Genomic DNA, 25,363 nt, shown 5'->3' with positions numbered 1-25,363 from the left:
CAGCTTTTTAAAAGCATTATGAAAAATATTCACAAGGACTTATCACAAAGAGAAGCTCAAGAATGGTCTCCTATCATCTGGTTGGCTTAGACAAGGAACTTTTGTGTCTTGATACATTTTCAAGATTTTGTACTCCCAGATTTGTTATTTAAAAATCATGTCAGACAGACAAATAATGAGCTGAAGGGGGCAGTGTTACTCAACTCACTCACAATATGGATTATATATTCAGCGTGGACCTCTGACATGCTCTCTGAGCTCCAGATCTGTTCTTCAATGCACTGACACAAGCTCCCATCCCCCTGGGGTTCAGCTATGTCTCAATCCAATTACCAACACTTAAAGTGGCATAATAAAAGCGCATTGGTTTGGGGGCTAGTGTGGGTCAATTTGATCTTTATTTCATGCAGCTTTAAAGAGCATGGATCAATGAAGTGTGTTCCTAACCTAGCGTTTGAAGACCAGTGGTTAACCTTGGAATTGTATGCCTAGTTTCACGGACGAAGCTTAAGCCTAGTCTCAGACTAAAATGCATGTTTGAGTTATTTGTAACTGATAGCAAGCAACATATCTTAAAATATGTCAGTGCCATTGTTTTGTCTCAAGACATATTTATAAAAGCTACTTAATGTCCTAATTGAACTAAGGCCTAATCCTGGCTTCATCTAAACCCAGTCTGTGAAACCAGGCAGTAGTGTTGTTGTTTTAGTCTGATGTGTGTAGATTCTGGTTAGTTTGATCAGAGGTTTTCAATCTTTTAGATGCCACAGACCCCCAAACATGATCTTCCTTGTGCGAAGGACCCCCACCCTCATTTTTATAAGGCAACTATATGTTTTTATGTATAAAGATCAAATTAATAGTGTGAAAATTAGTATTATAAATGTGTATAATATTATTTGGAAATTGTTTAGGTTCTATTGTGTTGCATCACTACATTCTTTTATTTAAATTAATTTGTATTTATTTTAATCCTTTTAATTTTTTCAAATTATTTTATATTTTCAAATTTATTTAAATCATGTTTAATTTATTTAAATGTATTTAGTTTAAATCTATTTATATTAAATCTATTGTTTTTCTCTAAACTTTTCCTCAGACCCCCATTTTTCTCAGTCCCCTTGAAAACCTCTGAGCTAGTTGTTTGATTTTTCTAAATAAAAAAGTTTTTGATTAATGTTTAAATGTTGTATATATATATATATATATATATATATATATATATATATATATATATATATATATATATATATATATATATATATATATAATATATAGATATCCAGTGACTGACTTCAGGAATACAATTTTAACGGATAGCAAATAGGATTTGATTTCATCAGCTCAGTGAGGAAACACCTTTCTTCTTTTCTATCTCCTCCTCTGTTTCTCTCTCTTTCATTCTCTCTCCCCACACAGACACCCTTTCTGCACTCACATCATGTTCCCTCCGCAGTCCACAACACGCTCTCTCCATGACCTTTCTCAAGCGGGGAACAGGGTGAGGAGTTCTTCCGCACACCCTCTCTCATGTGCTTCACTTGTGACCTCTGACACAATTATGCAGTGTTTTTTTGATGTAATGCACCAGTCATTACCCTTTAACCTCTAAATTGCTGCTGAATAGAACATTCTCTGTCACTTCTTTGTTCATCTTATAGTTATAAAATATTTTTTTTTCTTTCTTGCTGAATTGCTTGAGATTGTGTTATCTTTGGTTATGTAATGTTCTCTTTCTCTCCGTCCATCTCTTTCTCAGTTCTCTTCTTGTGTGTGTGTGTGTGCGTATAACTAATGTCTAATGGATCAGGGTAGAATTGGACAGTTTATTTAATTTTTCCATGCTCAAGGACACTGTTCTTTCAGAACTGCCACTGCAACATTTGTGCCCTCCCTTACCCAGAATGCACTAGCTCAGGCTGTTAAAGCTGCATGTGTCTCAAGTTTCTGTGGATGTGGAATGATTTGTGGCATGAGGAGAAGTGGATTCCCCTCAGTTAACATTAGCAGATTCTGTCACAAGCAGAGGCAGTTAATATCCCAGCATGCCTTTCATCTGTACGTCTACATGAAACATAGAATATGGAAGTGAGATCTTATTTGATCTGTTAAAATAAGAGTTTGATATATACTATAGATATACACTTTCTTCCTAGTCCACACAGACCATTATTGGGAACAAAGCTGCAAAAATGACTCATTCGTAATCGTAAATAGTCATGGCTTTGATGGCACAACCGTCACCACATTTGCATATCAATGTCTGTTCAGCAATTTGTCTCACCCTGATGAACGACGCGTAAACTGTGCTAGCATGTGGAGGTTATGTGATCATAACAGATGTCATTTACATATAGTGGTTTTAAAGGTGGCAAAAACTGGTAGTGGGGGTGTGGAAATGATCATGAAAAAATATATTATAGCTTTTTTTGGTACAAGAGACCTTAATTCATGGCCTGTTTAAACTGTATGCAAGAATGGACACTTGTTAAAGTGATCAAGAAATCGCGTTTAGCACTCATTGTACTTCAGTAATGTTTTTGGAAGAAGTCTCTTATGCTCACCAAAGCTTTAATATTATATTACAATTTAAAATAACTGTTTTCAATTTTAATATATTTTAAAATGTAATTTATTCCTGTGATTGCAAAGCTGAATTTTCATCATCATTACTCCAGTCTTCAGTGTCACATGATCCTTCAGAAATCATTCTAATATGCTGATTTGCTGCTTAAGAAACATTTCTTGTTATTATCAGTGTTGAAAGCAGTTTTGCTGCTTCATATTTTTCTGGAAACTGTCATGCATTTCTTTTTACAGGATTCATTGATGAATAGGAAGTTAAAAATAACAGCATTTATTTGAAATAAATTTTTTAATGTGTAACTTTTGATCAATTTAATTCATCCTTGCTGAATAAAAGTATTTCTTTCTTTCAAAAATGACTTACCTCAAATTTTTTAACGGTAGTGTACGTGTTTTTGAGAGTACATCCATCAGGAAATAACTGGATTTTGAGAAGTGGTCTTTATAGATTAAGTTTGCAGGACAAATCGTGTTTACCACAGTTACCCATTCATTTCTACCTATAACATTCAGAAAATATTGGCACATTCCATAGATAAAAATGATAGTTTACCCTAAAATGAAAACTGTCATCATTTACTTACTCTAATGTCATTGCAAGCATTTTTGTCTTTTTCTGCAGAACGCAAAAAGATGATTTTTTGAAAATTCTTTTTTTTTTTTTTTGTCTTTACAACTAAAGTAAATGGGGTCCAACACTGTTTTGGATGAAACAGTTCTTTCAAAAACATCTTCTTTTGTGTTCTGCAGAAGAATGAAAATCATACAGGCTTGAAACGCCATGACTCCAAAAGGGCGGGTAAATGATGACAACATTTTCATTTTTGGTTTAACTATCTCTTTAAAACCGTTAGTTCGGCGGCCATTGAAATTGATGTCAGTCTGTATTTTTACAAACCGAGGGATGAGTATATATAATTTTCTGTGGTATTTGACACTATGCTGTTGATGGATTTGTATTAAACCCGGAGCATTCCTTTAATGTTGTTTACCCATGTGTATTCCTAGTAGGTCTTCTTAAGTGTTTTTTTTTTTCCACTCAGTCAGTGGGCAAACTCGCATTCATTAGAGTCACTGCTGACAGAATGGAAAGAGCAAAGATGGAGGAGGGAGGCGATAGGGTGGTCTTTGAAGTGCCATGGCAGCTCATTCCAGCAGGGTCCCCCCCCATGCACACTCCTCTCTCGGTTGCTATTGGTTTCACTGCAGTGATCAAGCTAACAAAGAAGGAGAGATGCGTTCAAGTGTCCTTTTGTAGTGAGTCAGAACAATCACATTTCATCTTCATTGAAATCCTAAAGAGTTTGAGGGAATTGAGTTTTGAATGAACCATCTTGAATCGAGAAATCATGAGTCACTATCGGTCAGAATGAGTGTGAGTCAGCGTGCTCGCATCTCTTTTCTCTCACTCTCGGCATTCATTACCCCCAGAGACACGTAACGTTCTGAACCCTGATGCCATGCAGTCTAGATCTGCTGCGGTTGAGTTAAAGATACACCACTTCACTTTATGAATGAATGAATGAATGAATGAATCAGTGAAGGGATGAATGAAAAGAAAGCGAGCGAATGAATGAACTGTTGGGGAGGGGAAGGCTGCAGTGTTATGCGGTATATACTTGGCCCCGCCAATCCTTTTTTGTTCTTCCTTCCTCTCCCCCTGCCGTCTGATTGGCTGAGAGGGTTCAATGCTGCTAGAAGGTACTGCAGTCATGTGGGGGTTACCCCCCTCCCTCCCCACCACAACCTCTGCAGTTTATGAATGAAAGTTGGGAAAATTGAATGAAGAAATGGGTTGCATGTGAGCGAATTGTGTGTGCTCACCCACTGTTGTGCTCAAGTGGGAATATCTGTCTTGTTTTGGCTTTTTTAATGTATTTTGTACGCATACTGTATATTCATAACAATATAGTGGGTTTTACTATAATTTTGTGCGTGATATTGATAAAAATGATTTTTTTGTAGTCAAATGAGGGTGCTTGCATAGAAAATATGGCCTTTTTGTGTTGGACATTGTTTTTTTTTGTTTTGTTAAATACATATTTTGCATTTATACTGTTTAAGAATAAGACAACCGCTGGCTGATGATCTGAATGAGTTCTATTGTCGTTTTGACAGGTTCTGTCAACACAAGCATGAATTGTGTTGTGTTGCGTGGGTATTACTGAATGTGATCTTATGGATGTGAAATTAGCTAAATATTTGTGTAGTTTTAAATGGGTGTTCCTGCATATAATTTTTTTTGGACCTTGAACCTTTTTTTTATGCATACATCTGTCTTTATGTAGTGTTTCACTGTTTTATCATGTAAACATTTGCGTATTTGCTTTTATACACTATACCATATTTAAAAAAAAAGAAGTTTTTTTTTTCTTTGGCTAATTTATTTGATCAAAAATGCTGTAATATTGTGGAATATTATTACAAATTAAAATAACCATTTTCTATTTTAATATATATTTAAATATATAATTTATTCCTATCATGCCAAAGTTGAATTTTCAGCAGCCATTAATCCAGTCGTCAGTGTTACATGATCCTTCAGAAATTATAATATGCATGATTTTTTGTTGTTCTGCTTAGTTTTGCATACAGTATAAGCGGAAAAATATAATTAAATTTGTCGTGGATATGATTTTCTATAATAAAAAAATGTGTTTTATACTTTAAAGAGTGTGCACTGTGTGTCTGCATATAAAATCTGTTTTTGTGTTTTGGATATAGTTTTGTGTAGGTTATATTATGTATTTTGTATTATGCATGACCTTGTAGAATGCACATATGCATTATGTGACCTTGTGAAAATCTGGCTTTGTGTGTTGGACTCTTAAATGTGTTGCTTATTTGTTTGGAGATCAGGGAGAATTCCTCCCATTCTCTCTCTCTTTATTTCTCTCTCTGTGACTCGTGTCTGGAATGTTAACTGGGTTACCCGGGCAACCTGGCTCGGATGATAGATGGGCTCTCCTCCGATAAATGGGGCAGTGGATACACATGAAAGAAAACTGTTTGGGTATGTGTGATTTATGAAAGGGTTTGAGTTTAACCCTGTACCTGATAACTGTACACTAGATCAGCTCTAACGTCACCCGAAATCCACTATTAAAAATAAATCATTCAAAACTCCCCCACCCGATTTTCATTTTACAATTATTATAATTATTAGTGTCAAGCATAATGAGATGGATCAAATTACACTGAAGAAGGCTGCTTTTAAGTGAAAATCTATTTAAAGTAAAAATTTCTTCTTTGGCAAAATTGCATTTCCTTAATAGCCTAAACACAGGTTTTACTCCCTTCAAACTTAAATTGGAATGTCATTGTTTCCGTCACTGCAACTTCCCGAACACACACACACACATCAGCCCAAGCAAATACATAGGCTTTATTAGTTTATTGTCATATATACAGTGCTTGACAGCCATAACATATCACATACTCAGCACTTGATTCGTCCTGGTTAACTACTTCACTAAAACGCTCACATACGGTACTTCTCTTTCTTTCTTTCCTCTTGTTTTGTTTTTAATTCTTCTTTTTGAAATTTCTCTTGAAAATTTTCTATGAAAAATTTGGCCGATACCAATAACCGATAATTCTTTATATTTGAAAGCCGATAACCGATATATTGGGAAAAAATTCAGGTAAAGTTTTTTCCAGGAATTCAGGTAAGATACCGTATCATTGTATTCGGACCGAATGCAATGATTGGATGAACATTTTATGATCCTAGGCCTTCAACAGATGATATACATATAAATACATTTGGACCACTTAACTTAGTGATTGCTATCAGGATGTGAAGAGACTTTCAACCAGCATATTACAAAAAAATGTTCTGGTACAAATTACATACCCTGCCTTTAACATTATTATTATGTTTATGAAGTGAACTTTCTGAAGGATATTGGTTTACTTATGCCTTTTTTGATTACTTGAGCTTAACTGAAACTTTAACTGAGAGGCTGTTGTGCCGAACCTTGATTTATTGCAATATCGAGGTGTTCAGTTTTAATTTAATTTTAGAAAATAAACATTCGATTGCTCTCCTCCCAAATCGACCTTTTCTTGTTTTTTTCCCTGGCATGTCTCTTAGGTGTGCATCTTTGAGCCTACATTTAGTGCGAGTAAAATACTTTAGTACTCTTAAAACCAGATATTCTAAAGGCCCGTTCACACCAAGCACGATAACTATAAAGATAACGATAAAGATAACTATATATGTGTCCACACCAGCGACCGATAACGGTCTTTTTATTCTAAGCACGCGCGCGCCCGGATGATCCAGGTCCATTTTAAATGCGCGAGACCTTTAAATTAGAATGGATTCTGATTGGCTGTCAGTGTTTTATCGTTTGACAGCTGGAAAAAAATCGTTCTGAAAGTGATCCCAACGATATCGTTCCTCATATCTTTATCGTTATAGTTGTGGTGTGAACTCTGTTATTCTTTAATATGGAGAACGATTTTTAGAATTATATCTTTATCGTTATCTTTATAGTTATCGTCCTTGGTGTGAACGGGCCTTAAGACTTTTACTCAAGTGGTATTGGAATAAGTAACTTGTAATGGAGTCATATTCACTGTAAGGTATCTTTACTTTTACTCGAGTATGGTTTTCAGGTTTTCTTTACACCTCCGCACCCGACGTGCAGATATAACCGTGATCCGCGCATAACTACCGCACGCACACACAAACACACTTGTATCCTATTTCCATAAGGATCCAACTAACCAACTCTCACTCACATTCACTTACATATATTTCTCTCTTGGGTTAATTTGTATTAACACTTTGTGTGTTGTTGATCCCTAAACCTGTGAGTCAGGCATTAGTTCTTCTCTAAATGTGTTTGTGGTTTGTCTTTGCTGTCAGACTGCTGGATTTTCATAAGTTGTCTGCTGAGAGAAGTTTGTCATTGGCTCAGATTTTATATTGGCTTCAGATCGTGGTTAAGATTGATGGCCCCGGGGGACTGATTTTAGGTCAGTATTAGTTTTACTTCCACTTCATTGTACTAGAACAGGCCAAAGCCTGAATTCTGACTCTGAGTGGTGCAGTGTGAATCGTAACTATGGAAACCAGGGATTCTGCAGTGAAGTTTCTCATCTCTGAAATACTTTTCCCACCTATGTTATACCAGGGCACAATCCCATTCCATATGTTTTCCACCATTCCATGATGGAAAATTTTACATTTGCCCTGTTTACCTGATGGTCTTAGACAAAGAACCACTAAACGCCAGTGGCAAGAGGGCAGGATGATGTTGTCACCAAGTAAAGTTTTCAAAACAACAGCAGCTTAGTCTGTCTAGACTGATGTGGTAAACCTAGATCTGTCCCAGTATAATCAACACACAAAGCTGTCTACACTGTTTGTACCTGATCAGCACAATGCAGTGCGACATGCCTTCATTTGACTGTCACTCCATTCCTATTTTTCAGCCTTTGACTTTCCAGCCAAATTATTTTAAGTCTTCTTTTTATATGCACAGTTTAGCAGCCGTTACTCCAGTCTTCTTTGTCAGATGATCATGATCCTTCAGAAATATTTTTAATAATTCTGATCTGGTGCTGAAAAAACATTTCTTATTATTACCGTGATTGTTTGTTTTTTAAACTGTAATCATTTTTTTAAGGAATCTGTAATGAATAAAAATGTTCGAAAGAACAGCATTAATTTGAAATAAATTTATTTTGTAAAAATTTAAGAATTTACAGTATTTTTTAAATCAATTTAATGCATTTTTGCTCTATAAATGTATTAATTTCCACACACACAAAAAAAAAGTATTGACTGACTTTTTTAAACGGTATTTATTTATTTTTGTAAATATGACATTGATTGATATACATTTTATTTATTATATATTTTAATAAAAAGTACCATTAAATGCTCACACTGAGCCTATTATGGTATGAAGATGTAAAGTTATATTTTTATATACAGTAATTTTATATTTTTATATAATATCATGTAATCTTTTATATAATAATTTTTTTAATGTTCTCAAAAAAGATGAATAAATGTGCATTGAATGTGAGCAGTTAACGCAGTAATGTAGTCAGTAGTATCATTAATTAAACAGGAAGCATTACACTATATTCATTCCCTGAAGTGTGCATGTGTGACTGTGCAAGGACTGGAAGTTCTCTTGAGGTGTGTTTGAGGGCCAGATGGCGTTTGTCCACCGGAAGTGAGTTGTGTCTGTCGACTCCTGACAGATCTCGGGTCTGACTAACAGACAAGACAATCTCTCGACAGCAGCAGTACTGATATGTGTGGGAATTAGTGTTATGTATCCCATCTCACACTTCGTTGTGTGTTAATCTAGATGTGAACGGGTGTGTGAAACCTCAAGTGTTTCTGTCACGACTGACTCTTGTCTTGTGACTGTTTAGCGTATTAGCCGAGTGTGATTTTGAGACGAAAATTCCTCCTGCACCATTTTGCAAAAGAGAATTACTATATATTTTTGTATACATCCACAACAAGTACAAAAGTATGCTTTGTTTATACTAATACATTTATATTTCTGATTAAAACACTGACTCAGAACAGCATCAGAACTCACCGCTCATATGATGGTTCTGTGCCCCATGACTTCCTCATAAGCTCAATACCTCTGAGTACCTTACGTATGCTCATATCAGCTGTTTACTTGTCAATGTCCGAACACACAGAAACAGTTTGTTCCTTTGACCATCTGTATCTGGAAAACGCTGAATGACGGTATACATGAGTGTGCACGTGAGTGTGTACATGCTCATAATGATGAACTGGGTTAGAGGTAATGAGAATGTTCCAGCTAGAGGTTGGTTGGAGAGCATTATTACAGAGAGGCTTATTGCTGGTGTTGCCATGATGCTTTAGTGAAACTCATTCTGGAAAAAAAAAACCTTAAAGAAATTTAACTTAAAGGTACAGCAAGCAATTTCTGGTAAACGCTGTTGATATTTGAAATCACCAAAACAAACACACCCCTACCCAAAAGGATCACACCCCTATCTTGATGCCTCCACCCCACATTCACGCACACACTATGCTACACAAGCAACAACTATGAAGGAATCTGCGGTGCCTGTTGTTGTGGCAAAAATATTCATTAAACAATCATCACCTGCGTAAGAGACATTTCTGAGTCAAATTGTCTTTGAAAAGTATTTATTCTTGCAAGAAGGCCCAGTTGCCACACAGAAGTCACCAGGACAGTCTGTGAAACAAGTGCGACCAGGAGAGGGAGGGCAGAGGAGTCTTTATACTGCTTTCAAGGTCTTCTGCTTACAGGCCCTTATCTAAACAAGGGAAGGTTTCTCTGCTAGTCATCTAATTCTGCTGAGTTTATTCTTACAAACTCACAAGTTCTAAATTGGCCGGCCTCTGACCCTAGGGGTCAGAGCCCCTTTTCAACCTGCCTCCTCCTGATGTCTCACCTGTTTCCCAGTGTTTAAAAACATTAGTCATATGTTGGCAGACTACGTACAGTCCAGCAATGACCATTTCAATGTCTTAATAATGAAAATAATGAAAATCAACACTGTGAATCAATGAAAATCTAAATTTTCCATTACACTGTCTGAGGGTATGATGTAAGCAATGTCTGTCTATAGCTTGGTTTCTCTGAGTTGTGAATTTAACAAATTTGGAATATCGCATAAACCCTTTGTGAATAAAATTACTTGCGTATCAGAGGATGCTGACTAAACAATAAATGCATTACCTTGTTTTCAGAGGCGGATGCCTGATGTTTGGGATCACAGTCGTGTAAGATAGTTCTGGGAGGGAATTTTACCTTTATCTTATTGGATAAAAAATGTATCCGACTCAAATAAGCACATTTTTAGAATTTATACGCATCTTGCCGTTTCCATCCAGCAGTCTTTTATGCAATATCCCAAAATGCACATAAAAATAGGTGGATGGAAACATAATTCAGGTCAAATTTTTAATTGTTATTTAGCTCCTCCACTCCTTCAATGACAAATTCATCCCTTCCATCCCAAAAAACAAAAAATTTCCATGAACAGCTCCCTACTTAACACAATAGTCCAAGTGACTAATATATTACAAATGTGACAAGATTAAGGGGTTATAGCGATCACTTCAGACACACTTTGGGAGCTGTGCAGTGGAGGAGGTTTAGACGTTTCAAGCTTATAATAATAATAATAATAAAGTAAATGAACAAACAAGCGAAGATGACACGAGTATATTCAAGAAAATGACAGCATATCTTAGTTCTGTGAAACACGCAAAACCAACGTTACTCATGGATCTAGAAGAAATAGCCATCTCGGCGTCCGTTTTCAGGCCTTCCCGCTCCTTAATGTCCTCCAGCACTGGAAAGCTTCTCCGATATTAACGCGGGGTTCTACCTCTTGCCTGATTGTAACTCTTCTTTTTAAGTGTGTACGCCCCTCACTGCTGATTGGCTAAAAGTGTGTTTTGGTGCTCAGTCCGATCCACTTTTCAACAGCGATTTTCAAAAAAACACTTACTGCATCAGAAGATTTGATTTGTAGTGTCTGTCTGTCTGTCTTTTAATATCGTTCTAGAGATTTATCTGTCTTTCATATAGTTTTGTCTGTCTGTCTATGATGGTACAAAATTCTATGAATGTGTTTTTACTAGCATACTACCTTAGCAAGCTAATAATCCATCTATGAATAGAAAGGGCTTTTAATTTTTTCAAAACTTTTAAACAAGGTCAAACTATCCATCCATCTATATCGACCTGATTCCTGATCTATTGTCTGATTGTTATTTTATCTACCTGTTTGTATTCATCTATACTTCCATTTAACTGTCTATGTATCTGTCTCTTTGTTTGACAGTCTTTTTCCTTTCTCTGTCTGTCCATCCATCCATCCATCCATCCATCTCAACATGTTTCTGTTTTACATTTACATTTACTCATTTAGCTGACGCTTTTATCCAAAGCGACTTACAATTGCTATATACGTCAGAGGTCTCACGCCTCTGGAGCAACTAGGGGTCAAGTGTCTTGCTCAGGGACACATTGGTGTCTCACAGTGGATTCGAACCCGGGTCTCTCACACCAAAGGCATGTGTCTTATCCATTCTCCTAGCCCTGCTGCAGTGTGTAGCGTTTGTTCTCTGTACATGTAATCCGATTTTAATGACAATGCGAGAGAGGAGGAGGACCCCTGTTGCCGTTATGTAATCCTGTTCAGCATGCACCTTTGTCTGCCAGCAACTTTCTGTCACCTTCTAACAAATAATGCAGTCTCTTTGTCACTCTTGCTTTCTCTGTGTTTCTCTTTTTTATTTGTTTTTCTTTTATAAAGGCTGTATATGATTGCCCCTCTTTAACAATACATTTAATTAGCAAAGCAGCAGCTGCCTTCCCTAATAAGATATACTTTACATATATTCACACGAACATGTGGTGCCAATATGTGGGCATGGCATGCTTTCATTTGCGTGTGAATGTGTCTGTGTGCTCACACGCAGAGCTTTGTCTGTCGTGAGTGGATCGGGCATGGAATAAAGCAAAGTTTCTAAGCAACAGTCGCATCTGTAGAGTTTTGGTTCCTTTGCCCCACTTTATACCACTGCAACCTCTCCAGCAGATTCATATTGATCCCAGATCTCTCCGCACTAACACTTTAAAACATTCTTAAATTTTAAAGAAGTCTAAAAGGGTGCATGTTATTTCATTAGCAGGTTTGGAATCAAATACTTCTACCTGACAGATGGCTGATATTACAGGTTTAACTGTAGACTTGAGCTGAAGTTAGTAAATGCTGTTTGTTACCTTTAGATTTAGCTCAGGTGTCATATCACAGCTGCAAAAAGATTTGGACTCCATCATAAAGCAGACGTCATGTAGGAATGTGTCAGTACAAAGCGTGAATTTGTTTTGTTCCCCAAACCAGTTCAGCGCAAATTCTGCCCCGCAGCCGATTCTATGACATCTGCTTCAGTCCAAATACATAATAATAATAATAATATTTGATTCCAAACACACGGGCAGTGTCTTACACAAGAACAGTCAAATGGGAAGCCTAAGATTCAAGAAAATATTAACAGTGCTTTAATGTTAAAAGCGTCTAATATGAGCTTGAAGGCCTACTAAAAGCGACAATAGATAATTCACCTCTGATCTTGAAAATAATTTAAAGGAATCAATGTTTAAACTGTGAACAAACAAGTGTATTCTATGACAAAGACTGTTTCAGTCACTCGGTAGGCAATTTTAATAATGTTTAAACGGTGTAGGTAGACTAATATTTATGAATTTGATTATGTACTTATCCATTTGGTTGCGTGTGCAGTGTGCTTGCAGAGAGACTCCGCCCACACGCTCTCTGATTGGCTGATTTTGTCATGCCTCTTGGTCGCGTTGTGTCTGGTGTGGACCGCTTGATGCTGGAATCTTATCACAACAACACTACCCTTCACCCAATGAACCCAATGAAATTGGCTAATTGGATTTGCGCTGAACTGGTTTTTGGAAAAAGAATTCATGCCAGTACAAATGGTGCATCATGTCAGAAAGATTTACAAGATTAATGCAGATTTATGAGATTTACAAGATGAATACACATGATCGTTACCACAGTGTTGTAAATACAAGTGGAAAACTGGATTTTCTTTGAGCCCAGTGTTTTCGAGTTAGTGAGAAAGCATGTTTGACGCAATGGACTAAAAGATAGATGTCAGCAACGTTTCGACTATACTCAGGTCTTCATCAGGCACTGAAGAAGACTTGACTGGTTGAAGCATTGCACTGTTTTTGGAAAACGTTCTGGAGCTGTAATTTTTTTTAATCTGTAGATATGTATCTTTTTTGTTTACATACTCTAACCAAAGTGATTTGAATGCACCTAACATTGTAGTTATGACATCCCAGCTCATAAATATGAACTACCCTGGGAGACTTGAACACACTAAAACGCCAGAACCTATGTGATACCCAGGGCCACTGCTTGAAATAATGGGGTCCAGGGTAAACCCCACAAAATATTTAGAAAAAAAAAAAAAATTTCCAACCATTTTTTTTTTTATACCATACTTTTTAAAACATGTACCGCTTCATTGATGTCTCTTTGACCTCAGGTAATGGATCCATCCTGCCATGTGAAAAGTGTTTACCGTTTGTGGTTGAATTAAAATGCTGGATATTCATGACAGTCAGCTCAAATAGATGTGCTGACTCAGTGAGTCATTCTGCTGAGATATCAGGTGCAGAAGAGGTCATTGTCTTTGACCTTTGCCCAGTTTTCAGTCACAAAGCAAAGAACTGGATTTGGATAGAAGCAGAGAGGAATCTGGATTGGACAGAAAACCTTTGAGCCACAGGACTAACTCTCAGCTACTGTGTGATTCAGGCTGCTGGTGTCATGCCATATCCAAGTACCCATTAAAAATGGAACCCTTTTGGACCTCTGAACAAGAGGGATGGTGGGCGGTCCGGTTATGGTACTCTGTTTGGTTTTTGATCAGAAATCCTTAAATGGATTCTTCTTAACCATCAAAAAATGTACATGTATGCATTTAAAATAGTGCATCACAATATTACCAAAGCTACAAAAAAAAAGTCCCCCCCCCCCCCCCTTAAACCCTTAGATTTAGCAAAGTAACTAATTAGCTTCTAAGTCAGCATAACAAATGCTAGTAACCACAGTAACAAATCAAATTAATAATAAAACAAAACAAAATTATTATAAATATAGTATTCCTTTATTTTTTGTAAACCTTTGAACAGGATGATGGTGTGTAACTATTTCTTATTTTGCTTAAAGATAATATTTTTTTAGTACTGCCCTACAGAAGTAACATAAGATATTTTCATGTTTCCCAGAAGACAAAATAGGTACAATTTACCCTGATCATTCGACTCAAAGTTTACATCCTCTCTTAACTTCGAACAATCTTTGCATAAATCCATTATAATTAATGTCACATGATGCTGCTGTGCCTTTAATATAGTGTTGTATATTGTTTATAGTAATATATATAGTGATGTTTCTGTCTCTGTCAATATCAGCTCTCTGTGAATGAATGAGAGATGTCAGTTCATGTTTTCCCCATAAAGTTTATTTTGCGCATTAATCTTCATTGTAAGTAAGAAAATTACTAGTTAAAACATTTGTATCAATATTTTTATGTTAGGATCAATCCTTTCGATATGTAACATCAGTATTGCAAGTATTTACACTTATTGTTGCACTTACTGTAACGCTAACCAAATGAATAAAAAAAAACAGATGCTGTTAAATATTTTTTGTGCGTTAAACTGAAAATATTCATAGTAGAAATGAAAGCATTATTTTTGACAGCCCTATTGTATTATTCCATGCTATACACATTGCAGTACTGTTATGATAATATTTATGTAATCAGCCAACTATCAGCTTTTTGACCTTGCATTACACACTCCTGTCCATTGAGGTCCAGAGGGGTTGAACGGGGTCTTGGATTTGGCAAGACACATACACTAGAACCGATCACCAGGTGTTTGACTCATTACTAGATGCATGTACAAAAAGCCAAGAGGGAACTGATTTTTCTGGAGTATGTGTTTTGATAATTCAGCAAGGCAGATTTTTACTGACTTTGCAGAAGATTTGGGGTTTATACCAGAAACATAACTTTTTAATGTTGGAGTGAAACTTTATGGAGTTCGGGCTTCATCTCTCGTGGGTGTACAGTGTTGAAGTGTGTGGGGTGTTAGACAGCGGAGTGTTCTTGTGGTAGATTTGATGTCTGTTGAGTTCAGAATAAAAGTAACTGTAGAGTTGCTTTCCTCTGTGAGTTCAGAGGCTGCCAGAGTCCTCTGCCCTTTTCAAAAAAGACAAGCACAGAAAAAAAAACACACCTTCCTTCCTCGTCTCGCCCACACGCAGGTATCTTGTCTTATACCGTCTCTTTAACATTCTATGCTTCGAAATCCAACAGATGGACAGAGATGTGCCTTTCATTTCCAAATCCTCTGCAATCTTCTGCATACATTCAACAGGATAATCAACTCTAGAACCTTCTCTCGCTGTCTTAGCGTATGCCAGAGTAAGTTTGAACGGTCTGTTGCTCTATCACGTCGTCCTCCGCTCACCTTTAGCTCCGGTCAGCTCAGGCTTGTTTTGTTTCTTCAATGTTTACAGAGAAAGAAGGCGTTTGGCAGCTCTGACCCTACACTGGCTTCATGTAGTTTACTGACACACCCACTAATTAGGTAATTAGGGAATAATTGTTTAACAAATGAACACAAATGAAAGCATGCTGGTACTGCAGTGATCTTGTCCATCGACTCTCTATTTCCATTTTAGTGTAGTGGGATTTATTTGCATGACAATAACTGTACATGTGTGCAGTGTAAAATCAGTAAAATAAGAGTAAATTACAAGTTTTGACATATCAAATAAAGTCTTTCTCTCTCTCTCTCCTCTCTCTCTCTCTCTCTCTCTCTCTCTCTCTCTCTCTCTCTCTCTCTCTCTCTCTCTCTCTCTCTCTCACACACACACACACACACACACACACACACAGACTCATCACAGAGATAACTTGGGGGAAAGATTAATAAAATCAAATCCTTTTGCATGGAAGACTGCCACAGACTGACTTAAGATCATGATTAAACATATCAAGAAAATATTGTCTTGTCCTTCCATCTGTAGCTAATTAAGTTGAGACTGTAAACTTGACAGTAAACTAGGTAGAAAGGACACTAAAGCTGTAAAGAAGGCAGTAGTGTTGAGGTTTAGCTCTAAAATTGTAAACTTTACTTTAAACCAGCAAATAGGTTTATGTTTTAAAGGTTTAAATATGATGAACAGAGACAAAATTTTAAAAACAGAAACATTACACTTTACATCACTAAACTAACTTATTTCAAATTAGCATATAAGCTTCTTGCTTCTTAAATTTTTTAAATTATTCTGTAAGCAAGCTGTTTTATAACTGAAATATGAAATTTTACAGTAAACTTTCGACAAAGGGCACTAAAAGGATAAACAAGCCAGTAGGTTTGAAGTTTTAGCAATACAATTGTAGATTTATGTAAACTAGCATACAAGCTTCTTAAACTTGTACTGCAAACAAGCCCGAAATGTTTGTTTTAAAACTGAAATAAACTAAATTTTACAGTAAGCTTGCAACAAAAGGCACGAAAACCGTAAACAAACCAGCAGGGTTGAGGTTTTAGCACTAAACTAGTCAAAAGGGTCAATGTTTGAAGACTAAAACGGAAAATTATATTTATCACCATATTTGAGGTTTTAACATTTTAAATTGTAAGCTTTACTGTGGAAAAAAAAATCAAAGTTGAATTTTAAAACTTAAACAGTAATTATGCAAATTGTATTAAAAAGACATCTTTATAATGAGCTTAATTTGGCACGGACACAAACATAGGCTGATAGCCTGTTGGCTGTGGGTCATTATATGTGTTCTTTGATATTAGTAGTAACTTCTGTTGTAAGGCCACAGGGTCAGGAAAAAAATCATGTGTGCAAGTCAGAGGTCAGCACTAAATGTTAGGGTCAGTGTTATTGCTGCAATGTGTGTACTAGCCTAGAAGATTTATTGAATCAGAAACTCTTTTCAAAGTCAGAAGAAAAAGCGTATCTACTCTTTCTCATTGTCTCTCGCTCACTTAATTTACTATATTCAACTCTTGTTTCTTGTATGTCACACACACATGTAAAGAAAGAACCAGAAAAGCCTGTGTGTGTGTGTGTGTGGTTTATGAATTCTCAGCCAGGAGAAGGCATTAAGGATGAGATTAAGTTGAGACGTGTGTGTGTGTGTGTGTGTGTGTGTGTGTGTGTGTGTGTGTGTGTGTGTGTGTGTGTGTGTGTGTGTGTGTGTGTGTGTGTGTGTGTGTGCAGAGACAAAGCATTACATCATCATATCAGGTCAAGAGAGATGCTGTGTACTGAGTGACACACAGCCAGCTGCTATCTTTCTCTCTTTCTCTTTCTCTTTCTCTTTTTCTCGCTAGTGTTATGTTCAAAAATCCTCGCAAACTTTTCAGTCTGTACTTGAAGTGGTATTTGTCTGTTGATGTCATAGTAATTGTCTCTATCCTGTTACAGTTCTTGGTAGTTGCTAACCATAAGTATTGTACTTTGAAATTAGTTCCACACCATTTGCAGATATGAATTATATATTTAAAGTCATGCAGCTTGAGGAAAAGGAGTAAAGGTGTTGCTTTGGCTAGACTCACAAGTTTGCTTGGTTTATGAATGAACAGGTCATAAAAATCTTCTGGTTTTATATTAAAGGATGGACCTGAGCCATAATGTCTAATGATGTTGAAAAAAGAACTACTTGTGAACTCTTTGGTTAAATTAACTTCTCTGCACACGTCCAACCAATCAAGTGTGGCCGTGTGCATAAACTGACAAATCTTACAAGTTAGTCATCTAATTTTTTTCATCAAAACCTTTTTAAGCAAGTTGAATAAAAAAAGTAGATTGGTCTATGTTTATGCACCTGACCCCCTGAATCAGTAGTTAGGCCACCAAAGAGTGTGCATGCTGTTACATAAGCAGCATTGCAGTCGTTGTCAGAGCAGAGAGGATTCTGGGAGAGTCCCTCTGGCAGGTCACATGGTGAATTCGGAACTGCATACTAGTGTACTACTCGTATTACTTTTACCATATCTTTCTATGGCAGAAAATAGTAGTTTGCTAGTATGCAAATGTTACTAGGTTTCAAATTCAACAACAGTCTCACTAACAACAAAGCTCTTACTGTGACTAAGGGCCTGTGGGAAATACAGACATATCGACTAGTCAGAGAACACAGCAGTGGAACAGATAGAGGGCAGAGGATTTGTAACTTTATCGACACATGTGTGAAAATGACAAAGTTGGCATAAATGTTCATGCAAACTTCCTCACAATAAGGTCACAATGAAGTTAAAGAGGTCTGAAGTGTCCTCTACACCTTCTTTTCATCCTTTCATCCCTCTATCCCCTCTATCATTCTCTCTCTATGTGTACAGATTGTGGTGAGTAAGCTCTTTAATCTCTCCGTCCTGCTCTCATTTTCTCCTGCCGTGAGTCGACTGCTAACATCCCCTCCAGCTAAACCGTGTGTGTGTGTGTGTGTATGTTCGGAAAAGCTCCTTGAGTCTCATCAGGAATTCACCTAGAGTTATCTCTGCACCAAACACACACTTTCTCAACACACACTAAGATGATTCATATCACTTAACACAACTGGGGACATCCTCTCACTTACAAACACTGACACACACATACTATGCGGTGATCCCCGCTCAAAAGAAAGAGATATTAATACGCACTTGAGAATACACTTAAACACTCCCTTGTTTTCTTGTAAAAGCTAGTATGTGAGAAATTGGTGTGTTTGTGTGTGAGAGAGCACAGACTGCAGCCTGGCAGGAGGGTGATTGGAAATGTCGCCTTGGCCGCTACACCTCTTTGTTCCCTTTTTCTTTGGGTGAGTTCGAACATTGCTATGCCCTACTCACTTTATTTTGGGTCATTTTTGTGTTACCTCAATAACATAGCACAGAAATGTAGGTTTATGGTTCTTAAAGGGTAAGTTCGGTATTTTACACTTAAAGCCCTGTTTACAGATTGTTTCTGATGAAATAGAACGGTTAAGATTAAAATTTGGACACATGCTGCTGTCCCGAGAATTTTAGGTTTCTTTCGCTTTCCCCAAAACTTCTAGAATGGGTGTATAGGTGCACTGGAACAATACTTCATAAAACGCATTAAACTTTCGTTTACAAAGACGTGAAACTCACCGAGTGGTCAGGGGTGTTCACTGGTATGCTCACACAAAAATCGCTGCAAAAGATGCTTTCCAACAGGTGTTTTACCATTCGTTGTAAAACTGTGGATCTATTTTTCCAAACGTCTCACACCCGTAGATTCTTCCGTTGAGAGCTTGAATAATAGACACTCCAGCCCAGTTGGTGGCGATAATGCACCTTTGCCAATTGCAAGCAAACCGCTGGCATTTCATTGACTACACAGAAGAAGCAGAAGAAGAAGCGGCGGAGTAATACCGTACCTCACACAGCACATTCAATACAAGTCAATGGAGTTGGACAAAAACTACGATAAAACCTGTTGGAAAGCATCTTTTGCAGCGATTTTTGTGTGAGCATATCAGTGAACACCCCTGACCACTCGGTGAGTTTAAGGTCTTTGTAAACGAAAGTTTAATGCGTTTTATGTAGTATTGTTCCAGTGCACCTATACACCCATTCTAGAGGTTTTGGGGAAAGCAAAAGAAACCTAAAATTCTCGGGACAGCAGCATGTGTCCACATTGTAATCTTAACCATTCTATTTCATCAGAAACGATCTGTAAACAGGGCTTTAAAGGAGCTGTATGTAAGAAATCTATTTCAATTAATCATAAAATGGCCCTGATGTGTCACTAGACATTAAGAAATCATGTTCATTTCAAATACTTATATCACTGACAACAGTAGTATGGCTAGGATATTGTCATTTAAAAAGTGGACTTGCAGCCCTCAACTGATGTTGTCATTTTGTGTTTTGGCCTGAGCGCCTCCCTCCACCTATCTACCAATCACGAAGTCAGTAGTGTTTCGGGATCCGGGTTGCCAGCTCTGCTCTAACCTAACCTACCCTAACTCTAGTTGGATAAAAATGTCTAACGTTACTAAATCAAAAAGACCTCGTTATAATTCAGAAATTCGTTGTGACAAAGTCCGAAATAAAACCAGAATTTGTATAGGAGATGCTTTTGAAAGATGGAGGCGGCTGAAAACGGAGAAGAATTTGAACACAGACGCCAACGTTGATAATTTTCTCCTAGACAGGTAAGATTCATCTATGCTTGGCTAACTTGTACTGGATGTCAATGGACATTTCATTATTCATGACAGTCGAACAAAGTTATGCGTGTTCAAGCAACGTAACGTTAGCTCACATGGACGTATGCATTTGCAATGCATTATAGGAGCCCGTTTCTCTGTCATTATGCTGAGACGCTGATGAAAACATTAGCACGACCATTATGGCAATTTGAAACGTAATTGAGACAAGCCTAACTTTACCTCAGAAAAAAATATTCGTCATTCGTTCTTCACGTATATCGTGGACTAAGTTACACATGCTGCAAGTTGACCTGTATGACCATTGCTAATGTAATTTAGTTACTCTAACAATATTTTCTGATGGGACTGAAAACAACCCTGTGATAGCCATTGGTGATATTGAATTTGTCCCGTGTTATAATTTCTGTGGCAAATGTTTATTCTGTTTTTAGCCTATAATATGACAAAAACTTTAGCACTTGTAAATCAAGGTTTTTTTTTTTTCATATTGAAAAATAAGGAAGTATTATTTTGTTGTTTAAGTCTATATGTTTTTTTGTTTTCTTTTACTATTATCCTTTTTTTTTTCTCAGATTTTTTTTGAATTGTAATTGTATTTATATGTTCAAAATAAAGAAATCAAATCAAATTAAATATCAAATCAAAAACGCTTATCTCTTCAGCTATTATGGCCCCAGCACCTCAACAATTAGTAATTTTTTAAAATAAGTAATTACTCATCAAAATATCTCTCATAAAGCATAAACACAATTAACAGAAAAAAAAAACTTACTGTGTATGTCTCGTCATCACTTGCCATTGGAAGCTCATTGAAGCAGCCTACGTTTCTGCTGAATCCTGCAGCTTATCTGGCAACCTCGAGTCAGGGGGGAGGGGGAGGGGATACACGGCTCTACAGTATTTTTAAAGTGATTGCAGTACCAGTTTTGTCCACAATCCTACATACGGTACCTTTAAGTGTAAAATACCGAACTTGTCCTTTAAGATTGTTTTATCAAATGAAACTTTTGTGTCAGATAGCTTCTTTGTGTCTTGAATTCAAGTTTATTTCAATTTGTGTCTTTCTGTGTTACTCTTTGTAAACAAACTGGTAAGTTTTTGGGAACATGTGATCCCATGTAACATGGGAAATGACCTCAGATTTCAAATGCACCACCCAGGATCACATGATCAAATGTAATTTATTCCTGTGATGGCTGAATTTTCAGTGCCCATTACTCCAGCCTTCAATGTCACATGATTATTCAGAAATCATTCTAATATGCTGATTTGGTTCTGAAGAAAATTTGTATTATATATAATGACATCACATTCTAGATACATATTAGGGAGTTGGTCCCCTCTTTGCTGCTATAACAGCTTCCACTCTTCTGGGAAGGCTTTTCACAAGATTTTGGAGCGTTTCTGTGGGAATTGTTTTCCATTCATCCAGTACAGCATTTTTGAGGTCAGGCACTGAGAAGGCCTAGCTCGCAATCTCCGTTCCAGTTCATCCCAAAAGGGTTTGATGGGGTTGCGATTAGGGCTCTGTGCGGGCCAGTCAAGTTCTTTCACACCAAAATCATCTAACCATGTCTTTATGGACCTTTGTGCACTGGGGCACAGTCATGCTGGAATAGAAAAGGGCCTTCCCCAAACTGTTCCCACAAAGTTGCAAGCATAGCATTGTCCAAAATGTCTTGGAATGCTGAAACAGTATGTATGTCCCACTGGAAGTAAGGGGTCTAGCCCAACCCCTAAAAAACAGCCCCATACCATTATCCCTCCTCCACCAAACTTTACAGTTGACACAATGCAGTCAGGCAGGGAACGTTCTCCTGGCATCCACCAAACCCAGACTCGTCCATCATCAGACTGCCAAACAGAGAAGTGTGATTTGTCACTCCACAGAACACGTTTCGATTGCTCCAGCGTCCAGTGGTGGTGCACTTTACACCACTCGATCTGACGCTTGGCATTGTGCTTGGTGATGTGAGGTTTCCATGCAGCTGCTTGGCCATGAAAACCCATTCCATGAAAGAAGAAGAAGAAGAAGAAGAAGAAGAAGAAGACTTTTATGCATTATGTGCCTCAGCACTCAGTGACCCCGCTCTCTGACTTCACGTTGCTGCTGTTTTTAAACACTTCCAGTTTCCAATAATACCACTTACAGTTAACCATGGAATATTTAACAGGTATGAAATTTACTGACTTATTGAAAAGGTAAGCAACAGATTAGGTAAGGTAAGGATTTGAATTATCCTGTCACAATACCACACATGAATTCACTGAGCTATCCAGAATGACAGATGTTTGTAAATGCAGACTGCATGGCTAGGTACTTGATTTTGTACACCTGTGGCAATGGGTCTAATTAAAACTCCTGATTTGAAAAAATAAGAGGTGTTTTCCAATGCATTTTTTTTGAACAAAAGTATTGATTTCTTTTAGTTTATGTATTTATTGCGTTAATATATGTATAAAGACAACAATATTAGTAATATACACTCACCTAAAGGATTATTAGGAACACCATACTAATACTGTGTTTGACCCCCTTTCGCCTTCAGAACTGCCTTAATTCTACGTGGCATTGATTCAACAAGGTGCTGAAAGCATTCTTTAGAAATGTTGGCCCATATTGATAGGATAGCATCTTGCAGTTGATGGAGATTTGTGGGATGCACATCCAGGGCACGAAGCTCCCGTTCCACCACATCCCAAAGATGCTCTATTGGGTTGAGATCTGGTGACTGTGGGGGCCATTTTAGTACAGTGAACTCATTGTCATGTTCAAGAAACTAATTTGAAATGATTCGAGCTTTGTGACATGGTGCATTATCCTGCTGGAAGTAGCCATCAGAGGATGGGTACACGGTGGTCATAAAGGGATGGACATGGTCAGAAACAATGATCAGGTAGGCCGTGGCATTTAAACGATGCCCAATTGGCACTAAGGGGCCTAAAGTGTGCCAAGAAAACATCCCCCACACCATTACACCACCACCACCAGCCTGGCATGATGGCATGATGGATTCATGTTCTCATTCTGTTAACGCCAAATTCTGACTCTACCATCTGAATGTCTCAACAGAAATCTAGACTCATCAGACCAGGCAACATTTTTCCAGTCTTCAACTGTCCAATTTTGGTGAGCTCGTGCAAATTGTAGCCTCTTTTTCCTATTTGTAGTGGAGTGGTACCCGGTAGGGCTGGGCGATAAAACGATAACGATATGTATCGCGATAGACACCTAATCAATATCAATAAAAAATGCGTTCGATAAAACGTTCGATAATTTTTTTTTTTTTTTCGTTGGAACCAACCAGCAAAGCAAGTTTGATTGCATGAACAAAGGCACTCACTCTCTAGTAACTAGATAAAACAGAAAAAGTCAGCTCGCCTGACTTAAAGTCTGACCGTAGTCAGACCAATGTCGTCTGCAGATTATGCAAGACCGTCGTCAGTTTCTCTGTTATTCGCGTGCTGATGCGCTGTTCTAGCGTGTGCGTTTCTCAGCGCGTACATGTGAAGCTCACATGCACTAAAAGCCTGTCTACCAGCGCCTGAATACTAAGTTATCTTTCGAGTCTTATTTTGCTAATACTGTTATATACACACAAGGTTTACATAAACTAGTCGGATATGTCTAAAGTAAAAGCAAACTTGAGAAAATTGAGAGAAAATCTGTTTGTCAAATGCGTGTATAATAGACGCGTCGCGCGCAGCTCTTAAAGAGACAGTAACGGCGCTGATCCACTTGTCCGTGCGACACTTCTGTCGCGCCGCGCTCCACTATATTCCTATGGGTGACGTCAAGCGACTTTGTCGCACCCGCAAAGCATTCCGGGAAGGCGGCGCTTCATTTGAAAAAGTGCTGCGCGTCAAAAAGCTGGCCGATGCCCATCTTTATGCAAATGAATTCCGTTAAACGCGGCGCGTCTATCCAATAGAAGAACAGCATATGGAGACGGAGGGAAGTCTCTCGCTGGTCCTCTGTTCTAATACGCTACATTTCCCGCTCGGTCAGAACCACGCCCATAGTGGTAAACGCCCTCAACGTACCAATGTGGGGAGGCGTCGCGACACCACGCGACAGTCGTGTCGGACAAGTGGATCAGCGCCGAAATAGTAAACACGCTGCCGCTTGTCCTTAAAGGGATAGTTCACCCAAAAATAAAAATTATCTAATATTTTCTAATATTAATATTTTGAAGAATGTGGGTATCCAAACAGTAGCTGGTCCCCATTGACTTCCATAAAAATATACTATGGAAGTCACTGGGGTACATCAACTGTTGGTCATTCTTCCAAATAACTTTTATTTTCAACAGAAGAAAGAAACTTATTCGAGTTTAAAACAACGTGAGAGAGTAAATTATGAAAATTAGAATTTTTAGGAGAACTATCCCTTTAATGTTAATAAAACAACAAAATGTAAAGAGAAAATCACTCACTGCTCTTGACTAATAACTTTATTAATAGCTTTAATAAGTATCAATGTATAATTTATAGAAAATAGAAAGAAATAGATTTATAGAATTTATAGAAAGAAATCGTAATATTATATTTTTGCCATATCGCCCACCCCTTTATAAAGCATTTCTTACGTATTCTTTAATTTTGCACCTTAATGTTAAGAGATAATTGTTAAGTGTTCATTGTGATTTTAGACTTTTGAGTTTTCCATGGTCGTGTTGACATTTCTGCCTTTATAACTGATGGGATTATAATCAAAGGTAGGTTAAGTTTAAAATAAAAAAATCTTTAAATGTAATATATTTGTCTCCTGGACTGGTCCTTATTTTAAATATGTTATAAAAAAATTCAATAATTATCGATATCGACCGATATGAAACACTTATATCGTGATACAGTTTTCAGCCATATCGCCCAGCCCTAGTACCCGGTGGGGTCTTCTGCTGTTGTAGCCCACCCGCCTCAAGGTTGTGCGTGTTGTGGCTTAACAAATGCTTTGCTGCA

At 37.4% G+C, this 25,363-nt stretch overlaps 1 protein-coding gene across 3 annotated transcripts in view; it reads left to right on the top strand.

Moving 5' to 3' along the window:
• Nucleotides 1-25,363, top strand: part of ece2a (endothelin converting enzyme 2a) — a 90,138-nt gene that overhangs the window by 1,481 nt on the left and 63,294 nt on the right. The window lies entirely within an intron of this gene.

This window comes from Scardinius erythrophthalmus (assembly GCF_964197995.2).
Source record: "Scardinius erythrophthalmus genome assembly, chromosome: 9".
Classification (NCBI taxonomy): Eukaryota; Metazoa; Chordata; class Actinopteri; order Cypriniformes; family Leuciscidae; genus Scardinius; species Scardinius erythrophthalmus.
The sequence above is the reverse complement of the archived record's forward strand: the minus strand, read 5'-3'. Positions and strand labels throughout refer to the sequence as shown.